Source organism: Drosophila bipectinata, unplaced genomic scaffold (assembly GCF_030179905.1).
Source record: "Drosophila bipectinata strain 14024-0381.07 unplaced genomic scaffold, DbipHiC1v2 scaffold_244, whole genome shotgun sequence".
NCBI lineage: Eukaryota > Metazoa > Arthropoda > Insecta > Diptera > Drosophilidae > Drosophila > Drosophila bipectinata.
In genome coordinates this window covers 1-5500 of record NW_027222892.1, presented here as the reverse complement: position 1 = coordinate 5500, position 5500 = coordinate 1, and the positions used below count along the sequence as shown (strand labels likewise).

The 5500-nt window shown below is 35.3% G+C and overlaps 1 long non-coding RNA gene across 1 annotated transcript; it reads right to left on the bottom strand.

The window, feature by feature from the left end:
- Positions 1-1187: 1187 nt before the first annotated feature.
- LOC138927399 (uncharacterized) lies at positions 1188-3908 on the bottom strand. Its single transcript, XR_011443905.1, has 3 exons — positions 3683-3908; positions 1591-3629; positions 1188-1326 (listed from the first exon to the last, which is right to left on the bottom strand). It is a non-coding gene; the product is annotated as an uncharacterized lncRNA (long non-coding RNA).
- Positions 3909-5500: the final 1592 nt, after the last annotated feature.

The following is a 5500-nucleotide window of genomic DNA, read 5'->3' as shown; positions in this document are numbered from 1 at the left end:
TCGCTTAAGTACTCTATAAATGTACTTTTGGCACAACGCTTCGCTTTCTCCCAAGCGTCATCCACTTCATTTGGCTTTTCTGCGTCAACGACTCTTAGTACGTCTAATTCAGCTAATAGAGCCCTAATTCTGAATTTCCATATGGAATATTTTTCGCCATCGAACGGCTTAATATTACGCTTTGCTTTGTCCATCTTTGCACAATATACACACACAGCAACAGTAAATCTGACTTCTCACGAAAAAAATTGTTCACCACAAGTCGAATTTCACAATCTGATGTTATCCTAATGTAGGATTCGTTAAGCAAGATTATTTTATTTACTAGGCATGGACTGGGCCCATAACCTATTGGAAAAGTGAAATAATAACACTTTAGTTATTTGAAGCTCAATATTTCATTTTTTATTTTCTTAATCGCAACACCAACGCACATGCACATTTGTTGAAGGAAGAAGGAGGAAAGAGGCAAAGATCAAGTGGATCAACTTAGGTCTCTAAATATAGTACCTCACTTAGTATTTATGCATGCTATTTTTGTATGTTGGTAGGTGGTATTCCAACAAACGTAAACAAATTTTGAATTATTTCCAGCTTATAAAACAATTGTTATATATATTTTTTTAAGCTTAGCTTGAAGATGTTGAGAGAAACCGTACACCTATTTTTTTTTAATCCTTTATATAAATTATGTGTTACTAATTATGATCCAATTTTAATTACTATTACTTTTTACCGTTTATATTTAAATTTAAAATTTAATTTTGAACCAATTTTGCCCTAATCAATATGTTAGATTTTAAATTTATCTCGAGCAATAAGCCTTGTCAATCTTGAATCATGAAAATTAAATAAATTTTGATTTTTATTCACTAGTATCGCTAACAAAAGATGGACTAACAAAAAATAAGAGCAAATAATAATAACGAATAATAAGATGGACTAACAATAGCACTAAGAGATTGACTTGCTGAATTACGATCAAATGATAACTTAAAAATAATGTTTGCCTTTTGTTATTTTTATATTCCCCCATGGTTCACAGTGCTCCAGATGACTTTATAATACATAAGTCTAGAACTGAGTGCATTTTGTACAGAAATTATAAAGTCATTTGGTTGCAAACAACGTTTGCCGGGTCAGCTAGTAGTTAATTAAAAGTCATATTTTAATTTTAAAGTTTTTACCTGGCTACTTTTGAATGCAGGCATCCACATTTTGTCTTGAAGTTCCTGGCGGTATGCACGCGTGAAACATCCAACGTAAGAAATAAAGCACGAAATCATAAGTATATCTCCTGGAAGTTGTTGTATTCCCGATGTTAAACTGAGAATTCGGAAAAGTATTAATTGTTATTAATTTTTTAAAAATATATTATAAAATCTATAAATTAAACCGTATTTGGCAACCAATACAAAAAAAAATTGGAGGAACTTTTAAAGAGACCTAATACGAATTGTTTATTAGGTCCAATATAGTACAAAACCGTGTTTTTTTACAAATCTAACACCCCCAAAATCTTGACTTATAGAAAAAACGTTTTTTCGGGGCATTTTTGTTCTTAAAATTTCCTAAGCGCAGTTAGTTTACCTCTTTACAGATTCCATCCATCGAATTTTTTCATTTGCAAGACCACCGATTAAACGGTTTGCTATGTCGATAGTGAATGCTGTCTTATCAGCTTCATCTTGGCACTTCTGTTTTTTTGCGAGGGCTTCATCATATTCCATCTGCAAAGCATTTAATTGCTCCTCTAGCTCCGTTAGGCGTTGATTAAGCGCCGTTAGTTTGTCACGAGCATCTTTAAGTTCTTTCTCTGACTCCATAAGAGCGCGTTCTTTGGGTTCAACTATTAGGTATACATCATAAAACCTATTTATGTTTATAACCCAAGAGCATAAGCCAGCTGCAGCCGATGATTTAGCTAATATTTTTTCTGGACTAAATTCAGGATCTAATATATATGGCTGAAGTGCTTTGATTATATCAGGATGAATGTGCTTCTTGTCATAATTTATTAGATTATCAAGAAATTTATCCACGTTACCCATAAGTACCCTACAAGCCTTCCAACTTCGATCCTTTGGAATTTTACCCTTACTAGCAAAAAGAACTAGAACCGCACCGCATACACTAACTACAGCATCAGGAGGCGAGCCGAACGACTTTAATTCAGTTAAGTTATTTTTATTTAATGTGTTAAGTGCCTCTTGAGCAGCTATTAATGCAGGTTGGGCTTTAAGAAAATCCTCTTCACATAGCTTGGCTTTGGCAGTTACATCTTCCTCGATTTGGCGGACATTTTTTTCTTCCTTAGAAGCAAATGCTCTTTCTTTAGATACTTTCTCGTTTTCAGTGCCAACAACTACAATGAGGTTGTCAGCTTCCTGATTTTTGACTTTCAGTTCAACTTCCTGTACTTTAAGTACGTCCTGCAAAGCATCTACCTCTTTTGTACAACTTGCCAACTTTATAAGACCGTTTTCTAAACGCAATCGACGATCTAGATTTGCCTTTACTTTCTCATGCAACAATTTTGAATAGAGCGCAATTAACTCCAAAAACGACTTTGGAGTTGTGTAATTATAGCGCTTGGCGTTAGCTAAGTATAGCTTTGATATATCGTTCACAGTTTTGTGAACAAATGCCATAAAATTGGATACTGGAAAAGCTAATTCCTTGGGCAAAACAGATATCTCGGACAAAAACCTCAAGGATACTGACTCAAGGGCCTGCTGGGGCCATTCGTGAAACCAATCAATGGTTGTGCAATTGACCAGGGCTGGAAATTTTCTGGAACGTACACGAAGAGTGGCTCCAACTGGTGAAAAACACAATACTACCTTAAGTAAGCTTCGCACTTTTTCAATAAAGTATTTCCAACAATTTTCACGATTATCCACTATCCCAAGCTGTTTTACCTCATTTCGCACCGCATTAACAATATTTTCTACTTCATCATCGGGAAACAGCTCGTGAATGTCACCTGAGGCAAGGAGGTCATTAACCAATACAAGAAACTGTTCTCGAGCCACTTCGGAATCAGTCATTAAAAAGCAGCATGCACTTGTCTTAACTCCTGCTTTCATATATAAGGTTGCTATGTTGGTCTTTAAGTCATTCACACTATAGTCCTTAGTGAGCTGAATCTGGAACACATCTAGTGATGAAATAAATGAAGCTAATCGAGTTAATGACTGTTTCCCGGAGCCTCCAACGCCAATAAGTAACGCATATCCCCTAGAGGACTCAAGTATGCGACTGATTCGGCATACATGTGACATAGCGTCATCAAATAATACAAGATTAATGGCGCCAACATAATCATTATAGCGATCTTGCGCCTCATCTAAAAGAGATTTTAGCCGATCCCATCCAGATATTGGCATGTATTTTATGTCTGTTAATCCTTTTGCAAAATGACAGTAAATATTAGGTTGGGCATACACTATATCTTCACTCAAACCCTCAATTCCTTTTCGTACTACATCCGTAACAATCTTTTTAAAGCTGTTTATGTCAGTATAGTCCACAAGCTTGTCGCCATATACCCGAAAGCATTCGTGTATCCACAGTCGTATCATTTGATTAGCATTCGGACAAGTTTCGTTGTTTGCATATAAAACGCCCTGAAGTAATTCACTGTTATGATTGTTAAATTTAAAAATAAAGTAGTACTTACCGTAAATATGTTAGCTATGTCTCGAAGATTAAAATTATAATGAAACTTTATAGCAGTAGGTAGAAATGAAGATGCTACTTTCATATGTAATGTTATAGCAGTTGTCACCATGCTTTCGCATAACTTTATAACATTTTTATCAAACTTCTGAGCAGGGTTTTGTAAATGTTGAGAAAGTATAGAGTTGAGGATATGAAACAAGGCATCCTGGCTAGGTGGACTGAAAAAAAATTTTTTGATATTACAATTTTATTAAATTAAGCCCTAAAATTATTATTAATAAGTAATAAAGAAGTATTACAATGTATTATGAAAGAACAAGGGGTTGGTTTGGGTAATCCTTTGAGAAATTTTAACATTTTTCAACCCTTGCAGAGATACGCTCAAAAGTGTGCTACACAGTAAAGGTCCCCCTGTTACTGAATATATTATAAGTATATATTGTATATTCTAAATCAGGATAATCTTCTTAGTCGATATTAGAATGTCCGTCTGTCTGTCTGTTTCTACGCAAACTTGTCTTTCAGTTTTAAAGCTACCGGTATACAAGGATGCCTTAAGCTTATCACATCCCATCACATCCTATAGCTACAATATAACCCTTTTATTTTGGTTTTATATTTTGTATATAATAATATATTTTGTATGTATATTACATAATTTTCGTAAGCAGCCAACTATATCTGGTATTTGCGATATATATCTGTTTTTATTCTCTAGGGTAACTTAACCACCGGCCAAAGTTAGCTTTCTTGACTTAGCCCCTGCTTTAACCTCCTCGCCGGGAAAGTTGGAGGAGTCTCAAGCCGCCCTCAAGGAGTGACGATTTAAGTGTCTTCTTGAATCTATTATCGGTTAAACAAGTTCAGTTACACCCTGACCTTACCATGTTAAAGAAAACTCGATTGGGATGGGTTTTTCTGGCGGCCGATCTCAAGAAGCCACCCTAAAAGCTTCTTGCCCTTTGGTTTCCGCCAAATCTGTTGGGGGAGAAAAGCAGTTTACAAGGATACGTAAGCATGTCAGCATGGAGTTGACATCCTATGTCATCAATGGCTTTCGAAAAGAATTTTCAAACTGATGTTATTTACGCAGACTTTAGCAAAGCATTTGATTCAGTCAATCTTTCACTTCTGTTGAGTAAACTGAATATGCTGGGATTTCCTACAGACTTGCTAATGTGGATCTAGACTTAGATAGAAGGACACAAAGAGTCTTATTTAAAGACATACAGACCCGTCTCGTCCGTGCTACATCTGGCGTCCCTCAAGGTAGCCAAGGTAGCCCGTTATTATTTACGAACTCTCTAGTTCTTATGTATGCAGATGATGTAAAGCTTTGTCTTCAGTACAAATCCATCTCTGCCCAATGCAGTATTAGGTCTGACCTTGATAACTTTCAAAAATGTTGTTTAGCTAAAGATCTAATACTAAATGGATCAAAATGCAAGCATATGTCTTTTTATCGTTCTTGCCCTCTGCAAGCTACGTATTCTATTAATGGGATTGCCTTAGAGAAATTAACTCAGGTTAATGATCTCGGCGTCCTATTAGACATTAAACTTAAATTTTCCGACCATATTTCCTTAATGGTTAATAAAGCTAAAGGAGTCCTTGGTTTTATTAAAAGGTGGTCAAAAGAATTTAATTCCCTATACATAACCAAAACATTATTTATTTCTTTGGTCACAAATCGTATTTCTGCATAACCTTATTATCGGGTAATTCTTTCTTTGCATCCCATATTATAGTCTTTACAGAAACTTGGTTAAAGCCGGAGATCTTTAGCTCCGAAGTTTTTCCAAATAAGTACACCACT